Raw genomic sequence first — 12942 nt, 5'->3', positions numbered from 1 at the left:
TTGAGTCTGCATTGGAGTACTTTATGCCACATTTATCAAATGTCTCATGTTACTTGATAATTTTGTCTTATCCTTAAACCTAACACTTTTGTCTAGAGAAGCTCCTCCAGTTTTCCTACTCCACCCTCCTCCTGGAGTGAGATTTTTTTGTGACTTAAAAAAAAAATCTGGAGTGAAACTCATTAACATTGCTAACCACACTCACTTTTCCACCCACATTACAAAACTGGCATGAGTTGAAAAAGTCACAAAAGCCCTATTTTTTGCCACATTTTGATGCCAGAATTCTGGAGTGAAGGTATGATAAATCAGGGCCATTATGTTGCACCCAATGGGATGGAATATGGGAAGGACAATGAGTGGGTATTCACAATGACTGAAATATGATAAAGAGGAAGGAGGAGGGCCCAGGGAACCTTATGATATAATAAGGCAACGTTGTCAATCGAAAAAGGAGACCAGGAGATATTTTCAGTCCATATACATTCAAAGTTCAGACATTGACAAGTCTGGAGGAAAAACTGCATAAAAAAGACTTCATACTCTCTTTACATACTACGTATGTAGATTCTGAGGCAATGTGAATTGTGAATTTAAAATTTTTGATTGGGAACACATTTTAACACTGAGCTCCAGTCACTCAAAAGGAGAAGCTTTGTAAAGCAACTTCTAAAGAAGAACAGATATTTTCCTATAAATGTTTCATGCTCTTGTCCAGTATGGAGATCCAGTTCTTGATCTCTGTCCACAGCTGTCATAAGGCATAGCTTTCATTTTTCTAAAGCAGTAAGTTATTGCTTGGGTTTATACTGCTCTTGCAAAACCAACTTGATTACTGTCCCGGTCGAAGACTGTGTAATAACGACCGATGAAGACATCGCCCAAGATCCAAAAAGGTTCCACAGGTAAATCTATTCCCATGAATCCACTTAAGGCACAGTGTCTTTCCCATCTTTGATATCTGTACAGAAAAAATATAAATTATGAATGCATCAGCAATTTATCATAGCTACTAGTCGAGTTGTGGATGGGAGGCTCCCCATTCCTCATTATCCCCAATCTTAATTATTCTCATGTGTGTTTCCCATTGACCGTATGAAGAAGAAAGGGTTATGTGGCTCTGCTCACTTTTTGTAGGGAGATGAGTTTTAGCAACCAAGTAATACCCAATTATGGGACAGGAGGTGTGGTGGTGTACCAGCACCAAGAGGTTGGCTTTGTTTTGACTTTTGCAATGGTGTTGCCGATTTCTCTCACACCACAGCAAGAATCATGCACTTGCAATGTTTTGCTTAGAAAACTCATTCCCAGGATGTAGGTTCAAGATGACGGAGAGGTAATACTGTAGGTGCACAATAAGTGCACCATCGATTTAAAATATTGTGTACAACCAGCTAGAACCTGTGTACAAGCTGCTGGTAATGTTGTAGGTGCTGAGGTATGATGAGCGCTTCCCACTGGATAACATTTATGTATCATATATACAGACACTTGGTAGGGGGCCCACATATCTATATATACGTGTGCCTAATTCGTGTCTTCCTAAAGTACCTATATAAATGGCACATTTAGTGCCAAAAACTGGATCAGATCCATAGTGTTTCCTGAAAAATAAAACATAGTCCATGTTCAGGATTGTCTATAGATTAGGTTCAGCACCTTTGGAATCAGTGGTGTATACACAAAAAATAGGGGCCAGATAGAATGATGGCTTCTTCATTATGTTGTAAAGTTTTTCTTCCCAGTACGGAAGCACATAATTTTTGTTTTACCATCCACCCAATTTATATAAACCTTTGGCCAAATCTTGTCTCCCTTGTTCACGTAAATGGGCTGGCCACTTTCTAGCTACTTGTGACCAATGTGTATGTAAGTATGGCATAAATGTATGGCAATCTGTGCCATTTCAGAAGCCATGCACCCTTGTTAGGCAAATCTTCAGTGATGCCCATATAGGTTCCTGTCCATTAGATGGTCGCAGATGGAGGGTCGTGTGACCAGGTAAATCACCTCCATGTGATGTCTCCTGCATACAAACTCCCAACAGTACAAGTACAGATGGCAGGTGCAATGTGTCTGAATAGAGAAGACCCTCCATCAGCAGCCATTTTATGAACAGGACCTCCATGTGGACAGCACAAAAGACTTGACAAACAAGGGGGCATAGCTTATAAAATAAAGAAAATCGCGCAGAACAAAGTCTATATTAGTAAGTGTCATATAATCATCTTTCAAACACATTGGTCAACAGTAACCTGAAAGTGGCCAACCCCTTTAAGATATAAAAACCCAGCAAAGAGTTGAAAGACGTGCAATCATCTTGTGGGGTTCCTACCTTCTGCACATAGTCTTCTCCAGTAAGATTGTACTGCACTCCTCCCAGGATAAAGGAAATTGTGGGCAGCGATGATATAGTGAACAAAACAAAAAGAATAAGTCTAATATAAATAATATAAAGACACAACTCCAACGCGTTTCGGCTGCATACAGCAGCTCATCAGGAGGTGATGACAGTGTAATATACTTAGGGAATGAAGAAAGCAAAAAGATGGTGCTTAAAAAATGGAAATCTGACAACAAACGTCTATCGAAAACCGACTGCCACAAATAGCATTCTACATTGGAATAGTCACCACCCACAAGCAGTAAAAAGAGGTATTCCAAAAGGCCAGTATTTACGCATGCGCCGTAACTGCTCTGACAAAGAAAACTTTTACCAGGAGTCAAGGAAACTAAAAAATAGATTATTACAGAGAGGGTATCCTAAGTCCACTCTAAAGAAAGCTTTTCAGGAAGCTGAGAACAGGGATAGGGCCGATTTATTAATACCAAAAATTTAAGATAACAAGGATATGTCAGTGTACCTGTCCGAAAGATTACATCGGCAAGACCTTCAGGGAGTTTAGACGTAGAGTCTGCGAACACATTAATGACGTAGCAAAGAAAAAAGACACCCCTGTTGCCAATCATATCAATGATCAACATGGGGGAGACCCAAGTTCCCTTAAATTTTCAGTATTGAGGTTATTCCTAAACCTCCAAGGGAGGGTGACTGGGACCGGAAGATACTTCAAAAAGAATCCGAATGGATTTATCGTTTCGGGTCACAGTCACCAAGCGCTCTCAACGAGCGACTCACATATACATGTTTCATTTGACTTAATGTATCTTTTCATAAACCCCTAATTTCCTTTACCAGAGACTATTCCCCTGTCCCTATCTCACATAAATATCTCTAGTCTTTTGTCCCCTTTTGTCCATGCCGGTGCGTGAAGCACCATATCTTAGGAATGATGACATATATCATTGTCACTCCAATCCCTTTTTCTCACGTTCATATAGCTCCTATAAACTCCGCTATATACACGTGATGATCTCCATATTGTAATATCATGTTTATTCCTCCGATCAAGATGTGGTATTTCAGGGCTCAAAATACATGACATAGTCCTCCCAAAACCAATCCTATGTGTGCAGGGGACTATAGAACCACTTCGGTCCAATTATTCTGGCCAAATCAGCAGTTGCTGAGAAGTACATACAGACCAGTAACTTCCAGCTTAGCCGGCCGCATATGAATTCCAATATGCGTTCCAAGGACCGGAAGTGACGCATCGCGTCATTGCGATGCGGTCCACTCACCGGAAGTGCCCTCTTCTTGGCGTCCGGAAACACATGTTAGCACCAGCGCTTAAATAGCAAGCGCTGGCACACTACCATGAGCCCTCCAGTCTCCTAGCATATCAGCTGTACCTTCTACAGGGCCCCCCTCTGTCTGGTGAGTACACAGCATTATTTACACCACGGACCTGTCTATTCTATGTTAAGCACTGATTGGCATATTGTCACGAGGGTGTCAAGAACCACGCCTGACTCCGTTATACCCGGGGTCAGGAAGTCGCAGCGGTTGGCTGCGCGCTCTATGTAAGATAGGGCTGTTTCCTTATGGTAGCTTTGCAACCCTTTTTGGCTCACTCAGGGATCCGTAGCTCCTTCTCCTCAGCTGTTCCTTGTCCAGCACTCCCAACCTCCTTATATTCCCCTCTCACACTCCTCTGGTTGCCAGATATAGAGCTTCCTGCCTGGACATCTATTTTGACCCTCTGGAGCTGTGTTGCTGCGTTCTCTGGTTGTTGGTCCAGAACGCTACCCTCCGGATCCCTGTTGGACCTTTGTGGTCTGCTGTGGTCGCCCACCTGGGTGTATGTGTTTGTATTGTCTGTCCTCTCCCTGGTGTTTCCCTCTTAGTGTCAGTGGTGCGGACTAGCGATCCCACCGGCCCGTTCACTATCTAGGACTTATTTTAGGGAAAGCCAGTGTTTAGGCACATGATCGCCGCACGGGTGAGGAACCCGTCTAGGGACGTCAGGGCAGTCAGGTGCCAGCTGCAAGGTGAGTAAGGGGTCACCACCTTTCCCTCTCCCTTGGGCAGGGCTTTCCCTTTTCCCTCCCTGTGCGTGACGCCGGTCATTACATTATATCTGGCCCTTATTTTGTGTAGGTAAAAAAATATATATATATATTTTTTTTTACCTACTTAGAATCCAGTATGGATCAAATTGCTGCTCTGTCCAAACAATTTCATGGCCTGTCTTTGGAGGTGGCAGGATTGAAGGCGTCGGTCCTCCAGCAACAGCAGCAATTACAACTGACCGCAAGCCCAGCGGTTGCTACTGGTAACCAGGTTGTTGCGGAACCCAAGGTCCCTCTCCCTGACAGATTTTCTGACATTCCGTGAGGCCTGTAAATTATATTTTAAACTGCGCCCTTACTCCTCTGGTAATGAAGAACAGCGGGTGGGGGTTGTTATTTCCCTGCTGCAGGGGGACCCGCAGTCCTGGGCGTTCTCTTTACCTACTGATTTCCAGGCTCTTCGGTCAGTGGATGAGTTTTTCGGGGCCTTGGGTCTCATATATGACGACCCTGACCGAGTCGCACTGGCTGAATCAAGATTACGGAGACTCCTACAAGGAGAGCGGCCGGTAGAGGAGTATTGCTCTGACTTCCGTAGGTGGGCTACGGATACCCAATGGAACGACCCGGCTCTCAGGAGTCAGTTCTGCTTTGGGTTATCCGAAAGGGTTAAGGCTGCGCTTGCATTATATGAGACCCCCTTTTCCCTTGATGCGGTTATGTCCCTTTCTATCCGAATAGATAGACGCATTAGGGACAGGTTGAAAAAACCGGAGCAATTAGTAACCCCTCCCAAGCAGCAGTTAGTCTGTACGGACTTAGACGAGCCTATGCAGCTAGGAGGAACTACTCGTCAGGTCCGTCCTCCTGAGGCTCGCCGTAGGCGTGGGGTTTGTTTTTTTTGTGGGGAGAGGGGTCATTTCATTAATGTCTGTCCTTCTTTCCTCAGAAACAAAAGACCGGCGGAAAACTACTAACCCCAGGCTGTGTGGAGGATGTCAGCCGGGGGGTATACGCTTCCTCCATACGTACATCGCAATTTGTGTTGCCAGCGGTTATTGTTTTTGGTGATAAGACGGAGACTATTTCTTTCTTTCTAGACAGTGGAGCAGGGGTAAATTTGATAGATGCCCATTTTGCCCGCACTATGGGTTTCTCTCTCTGTACGCTACAGAGACCTATTCCCATATTCGCTATTGATTCTGCTCCTCTGTCTCAGAGAAACCTCACCCACATTGTTCATAATTTACACCTTCGGGTAGGGGACCACCATAACGAGATGCTTTCATGTTATGTTCTGGAGGGGCTTCCCACTCCGGTAGTGCTGGGTCTTCCCTGGTTGGTAGCGCACAATCCAGTGGTGGATTGGCAGGCCAGGGAGATATTGGAGTGGAGTGAGCAGTGTAGAGAAAATTGCTTAAATAGCAATTGCTTAGTCGCCTCCATAACTACCCTACCTACATTTATTTCGGATTTTGAGGACGTTTTTTCTGAAAAGGGTTGTCAGAAGTTAACACCTCATCGTCCTTATGATTGCCCGGTTAAACTTATTCCCGGCGCAAAATTACCCAAGACCAGGTTATATAATCTTTCGGGTCCAGAGAGACAAGCCATGAAAGATTATATCTCCGAGAGCTTGGCTAAGGGACACATCAGACCCTCTTCTTCACCCGTGGCTGCAGGGTTTTTCTTCGTTAAAAAGAAAGATGGGGGCCTGCGTCCTTGCCTAGATTTTCGCGAATTAAATCGGATAACCATCCGAGACCCATACCCTCTTCCTCTCATTCCTGACCTGTTTAACCAAATTGCGGGTGCTAGGTGGTTCTCCAAACTTGATCTTAGGGGAGCCTACAATCTTATTCGTATTAAGGAGGGGGATGAGTGGAAGACAGCTTTTAACACCCCTGAGGGGCATTATGAAAATCTAGTTATGCCTTTCGGTCTGAACAATGCTCCTGCCGTCTTTCAACATTTCGTTAATGACATTTTTAGTCATCTAATCGGCAGGTTTGTGGTAATATACCTAGATGATAGTTTAATTTATTCGTCTGATCTGAGAACACATGAGGTGCATGTCAGACAAGTACTGCAGGTCCTACGGACGAATAAATTATATGCTAAAATTGAAAAATGTGTCTTCGCCGTTCAGGAGATACAATTCCTAGGTTATTTTTTATCTGCTTCAGGTTTCCGTATGGATCCTAGGAAGGTCCAGGCAATTTTAGATTGGGATCTTCCTGAGAACCTCAAAGCACTGCAACGGTTCTTGGGCTTCGCGAATTTCTATAGGAAATTCATTAAAAATTATTCACTTATTGTAAAACCCCTTACTGACATGACTACAACTCCGGGGTTTTTTTTAGGCCCACCACCACCGAACATTTATGCATTGAGAGATCGCCAACCAACACAATCTCAAACCAACATCAAAAAATAGAGAATTGTTGTGTTGATAACGCTTCGGTCATTAATTTATCAGGAAAAATTTTGTCTGAAGACGAGTTATCGGTATTAAGAAAGGGTCTTACATATGTTCCAACCACTAGATTTGATTGTTTTGAGTGGATTAAGGACATACAATTATTCACCCGAAAATTACGCTGGCATAAAATCTTTGTAACATCTGATCAAAAAAGATGCCAGGAACTAGGCCTAGATATGGGGGACCTTGAGGGTATGGATACCCTTATACACCTCTTAGAAGAAAATGAACGACCAAGGGGGCAGGGTCCCTTTACCACCTTGAAAAACAAAAGCGTAAAAATGCCACCAAAAACCTTGAATGACGCTAACATCGATATCTTTCTCAAATCAGTAACACGGGACTTGGAAAAAATAAAATATACTACTCCCGAAAAAAACTATACTAGGGCAGAAATACTAGCATTACAAAATCTTAATGCTAATAAAGATATCGTAGTGAAACCCTCTGACAAAGGGGGGAACATCGTCATTCTCTCGGTACAACAATACAGAGATATGTGTCACTCCCTAGTCTCTGATAAGAACAGCTACGTGCTTTTGAAGGAGGATCCGACTGAGAGATTCCAGGCCGAACTCTCTCAGATCCTTAAAGAGGGCCTAGAAAACAAATGTATAGATCGGAAGGAATATGAATACCTCTTAACCTCTACACCAAAAACAGCGACACTGTATGGACTCCCAAAAATACATAAAGGGATGTCTCCTCTAAAAGGACGTCCCATAGTATCGGGAATAGAGAGTTTGACACATCACTCTGGTGTCTATATTGATAAAGTTTTACGATCTTTTGTTTCAACACTCCCTTCTTATTTGCGGGACACGACAGACTTACTACAAAGAGTGGAGGGTGTTAGTATAGACCCTGACAGTTGGTTTGCGTCAATAGACGTAGAAGCTCTTTATACTTCTATCCCCCACAACAAGGGTTTATCAGCGGTCAAATATTATCTGGACTCAAGGTCAATGGATCTATATCAACATAATCAGTTCACCCTCCAACTACTTAATTTTGTGTTGACGCACAATTATTTTATTTTTGAGGACCGCTTCTACCACCAGCTCAGGGGCACGGCGATGGGTAGCCCCTGTGCGCCCACGTACGCCAATTTGCTCCTGGGCTGGTGGGAGGACACAGTCGTCTTTTCTGAAGATATGTTATCTTGGACCAAATTTATCACCTTATGGTCCAGATACATAGATGATATTCTATTACTTTGGTCAGGTACAACTAGTCAATTTCAACAGTTTATGCATGTCCTCAACTCGAATCATATTGGCCTTTTTTTCACCTCAGAAATACATCAGAATACCATCAATTTCTTGGATGTTTGCCTCATAAGGGATGAACATAATTATATCAAAACGACCCTGTTCAGGAAGAAAACTTCTACCAACAGTCTCTTACGTTGGGACAGTTTTCATCCTGTCTCCCTTAAGAGAGGCATCCCCAAAGGCCAGTTTTTAAGAGTTCGGAGGAACTGCTCTGACGACCACAATTTCATACATGAAGCATCTAAACTGTTTGAACGGTTTAAACAGAGGGGCTACCCAGATCCATGCCTCCACAAGGCATGGGACTGGGCCATGTCTAAGGATCGTACTACTCTACTTCAACCGCAACCTAAGAAATTAAATTCTCAAGATCCAATTAGAATAGTCGGCACCTTCGACTCTGAGTCTAGACAGGTCCGAGATATTCTAAATCGGTATTGATTTCTTCTCAAGACAGACCCCGACCTTATGCAAGTTTTGCCTGAAAACCCGGCAATCACCTATAGACGAGGACGCAATATAGGTGATACATTAGTCCACAGTCATTTTGAGCCCCCAGAAAAGAGCACATGGCTGTCTAATAGACAGGTGGGCACTTTTAAGTGCGGGAAATGTAAGGCCTGTGCTTTTGTATCCCCAGGCAAAACGTTTACGAATAGCCAGGCAAGCCGGACATTTTATCCTCGTAACTTTGCCAATTGTAACACCTCTGGGATTGCTTATCTGGCTGAATGTGACTGTGGACTTAAATATGTGGGTAAAACCAAAAGAATTTTTAAAAAACGCATTCTCGAACATATCGGGGATATTCGCAACAAACGAGACAAACCGATATCAAGACATGTGTGGATGAATCATGCGGGGTCTAATAAATGTATCCACTTCTTCATGATTGAGGTTTTAAAAATGTCCAAGCGAGGTGGTGATCTAGATAAACTATTAAAACAGAAAGAATCTAGGTGGATCTTTAGATTAAATACCGTCACACCAGCAGGACTAAACGAAAATATAGACTATGCGTGCTTCATCTGAGGCCTTCTTATCTGTTGGGATCAATTCATTACTTGCATAGTACAACATACGTTGACTGGGTCGTTAACCGCCCTGACTTTGATCCCTATATATAAACAGTAGTTAATCACCCGTGCTAAATTTGATTATCCATTGATAATTCACTATATATGAATATAGCCATGGATTTAATTTAAAATCCGTACCTGACATATTCCTACACTCTCATACTATATAGGAATATAGCCACGGGTTTAATCAAATATCTGTATCTACCGTATTCCTATACCTTTTATATTGTCACACTATATCTCACTTTATTATATTATGGTCCCTTCTGGGTAAAAACAACATTTCCCCTTAGCAATAATTATTGGTTATTTTTGTTCTATATCTCCCATCTCTTATTTTTTCTAAATCCTGAACCATTGTTGCGCCGTAAGCATTTATAACTATGTGGGAGCGGTGGTTACTATATACCATCTAGTTACTGGGTCCAGGACCTGTAGCTCCACCCAGTCATGTGTCCGGTGTTGTGACCTCACATGTCATGTGATCGGCACTCCCGGTCATATGGGGACCCTTTGACTACTATGTTGCGGTCCCGTACCTCACATCTCCGATATTGTGACCTCATTCTGGTCACATGAGCAGCCACGGCATCCACCCATCTACGTCATGACGCCTGACGCAATACGTCACGCGTTACACAGATCACATGGGCTTTCAATCCTATCAGGTATCTGGCGGCACTATTTAAAAGGGAATACCGCCGTCTCCTCGCTGCTATCCCATTGACCGGACGCCAGCGCACCTCAGTGCCACTTGGATTTATCAGCAGGCTTTGGCATCCTCATCTATGGTTATTCCCACTGGCCCATCAGCTCTCTCTGGGGAACGCAAGTATCGCTCATCATGATAGCGCTATCTGACCATTTACAATGCTACATTATGCATTGACAATAGATGTGTTATCCCTTACACTGTGTAACTGGCCTAATGTTGGTGATCTTTATGCTACAGCATATAGTTATATCTCTACACCATTTAGGCTCTATAATCGTCTCAAATTTTCTGTTTTTACTATAAATTAACACTTTATATGGGATACAAGTGTGTACTTATAAACGGTATTTAGCCTTATCTTGGATTGTGAGAGTTAGTCCCGATTGGACCATATATTGTCTTGACTCCATCTCTCAAACCCATAATAGGCATGATATATATTGCTTTGGGATTTGCCTACTATTATGAGGCTGACATATATTTTTGTTTATTAGAATCAGTGGCTCGTCATTATGATTTTATGAATTATCAAAAAGTAATTGAAAATCAAAAATAAATGAATTAAAATGTATATATTATAATAATTTACTAGGTACTCTGGTGTTGGGTTTTCCATGATCAATTTTGTCCCCTGATGAGCCTGACAACAACCAGGCGAAACGCGTAGGGACGTTTTTTGAGCATCTTTTTCTAATCTTTGGTTATTTTTCACCTGGATATTCACCGTCACTACTGTTGGGTACTCATATTTTAATTATTTACTTATTATTTCTGTACTTTAGTATAGGTCGTTATTTAGGGTAGCTCCTCCTCCCCTGTAGGGCTCTCCAGGGATATTAGGAGGAACGAGAAACGGGATCGCCCCTATCGGGGCGGCTATTCCGTATTTAGGTAGGGCATCCTACATTAGGGCTAGATATAGGGACCACCATCCCATTAGGCCCCTATCAATTCCATGTCTACCCCTATCAAATAATCCTAATAAGATCCTACTACCAGACCTATTCTTTTTTCATTTGTTATTTGATATTTTGTATCTATATAGAAAGGGTGTTACTACTTTTATATAATAAATAATAAAGGTTATTTTTTAGAATGGTGGTAGTTCTGTGAATTTGTTGTTATACAACCGCATTCTACAATCCTTCCCCTGAACAGGATTATGTTCAAACTGTGAATAATGACTAGGAAGGGGACTGATTTTTCTAAATGGTCTGACGCCGCTAAAGTTGCTTTTTCCTCTCTAAAAGAGAGGTTTACCTCGGCACCTGTACTAGTCCAACCTGATGTCTCTCAGCCTTTTATTGTTGAAGTCGATGCGTCAGAGGTGGGAGTGGGGGTGGTGCTGTCTCAGGGTCCGTCTCCTGGCAAATGGCGTCCTTGTGCTTTCTTTTCTAAAAAACTATCTGCAGCAGAAAAGAACTACGATATTGGCAATAGGGAACTATTAGCTATTAAACTAGCGTTTGAAGAATGGCGTCACTTTTTAGAGGGGGCAGTCCACCCCGTTACTGTGATTACGGACCACAAAAATCTTCTGTACCTCGAATCAGCTAAGCGTCTCACCCCTAGACAAGCTAGGTGGTCGCTGTTTTTCACCAGGTTTGACTTTGTGATTACCTATCGTCCTGGGGCAAAGAATACCAAGGCTGATGCACTATCTCGTTGTTTCCCTGGAGGGGGTAATGTGAGTGATCCGGTGCCCATTCTTCAAAGAGGAGTGGTTGTTTCTGCGGTACACTCTGTTCTGGAGGGGAAGGTGTTAGAGGCCCAGGGGGATGCCCCGGTCTCTTGCCCCTCAGAGAAATTGTTTGTACCGTTGAACCTGCGTTTCGAATTATTAAAGGAACATCATAATTCGGCACTTGCTGGGCACCCGGGTAGTAAAGCAAGCTTGGAGCTATTGTCTCGTCGTTTTTGGTGGGCAAGGTTGCGTCAGGACATATTGGATTTTGTGTCTTCTTGTTCTACCTGTGCGCGCGCAAAAGTTTCACATACACGTCCTGCAGGGTCTCTATTACCACTCGTCATTCCCAATAGACCATGGACACATCTGTCAATGGATTTTATCACTTTGTCTGCGGGTAAAACTGTTATTTTGGTAGTAGTGGACAGGTTTAGCAAAATGGTACACTTCATTGCGTTACCCGCACTACCTAATGCTAAGACTCTTGCTCAGGTATTCGTCAGTGAAATCGTGAAGCTTCACGGGGTCCCCTCCGATGTTGTTTCGGATCGGGGTACCCAGTTTATTTCTAAATTTTGGAAAGCTTTTTGTTCCCGTTTGGGTGTACACTTGTCCTTTTCCTCAGCTTTCCATCCTCAGTCGAATGGACAGACTGAGCGTACCAACCAAAACCTGGAGACATATCTAAGATGTTTTGTGTCTGAAAACCAAGAGTTGTGGTCATCATATTTACCGTTAGCTGAGTTTGCCATAAATAATCGTCGTCAGGAATCCACTGGCAAGTCACCATTTCTTGGTGCATATGGTTTTCATCCCCAATTCTGTACTTTCAAAGAGGGGGGGTCTTCTGGGGTTCCCGAAGAGGAACGGTTTTCGTCATCTCTTTCATCGGTATGGCAGAAGGTGCAAGCTAACTTGAAAAATATGGGAGGTAAATACAAATGCATGGCTGATAAGAGACGGCCGCCAGGTCCGGACCTAGGAGTGAATGACTATGTGTGGTTGTCTACTAGGAATATTAAATTGAAGGTTCCCTCTTGGAAACTGGGTCCTAGGTTTATTGGTCCTTACAAAATTGTAGCCATCATCAACCCCGTGGCTTTTCGCCTGGAGTTACCTCAGACTTTTAAAATCCATAATGTCTTTCATAAGTCGTTACTCAAAAAATATGTTCCACCTCTAGAACCGTCACCGCTGCCACCCCCTCCTGTTGTTGTGGATAGTAATCTAGAATTTCAGATATCCAAAATTGTTAATTCTCGTCGGGTCCGCCGCTCTCTTCAATATCT

At 43.0% G+C, this 12942-nt stretch overlaps 1 pseudogene; it reads right to left on the bottom strand.

Annotated features, from left to right (window-relative positions):
* Positions 1-804: 804 nt before the first annotated feature.
* LOC120999104 overlaps positions 805-12942 on the bottom strand; it is a 62982-nt pseudogene continuing 50844 nt past the window's right edge.

This window comes from Bufo bufo, chromosome 1 (assembly GCF_905171765.1).
Source record: "Bufo bufo chromosome 1, aBufBuf1.1, whole genome shotgun sequence".
Taxonomy (NCBI): Eukaryota; Metazoa; Chordata; class Amphibia; order Anura; family Bufonidae; genus Bufo; species Bufo bufo.
This window is presented reverse-complemented; position numbering and strand designations above follow the sequence as displayed.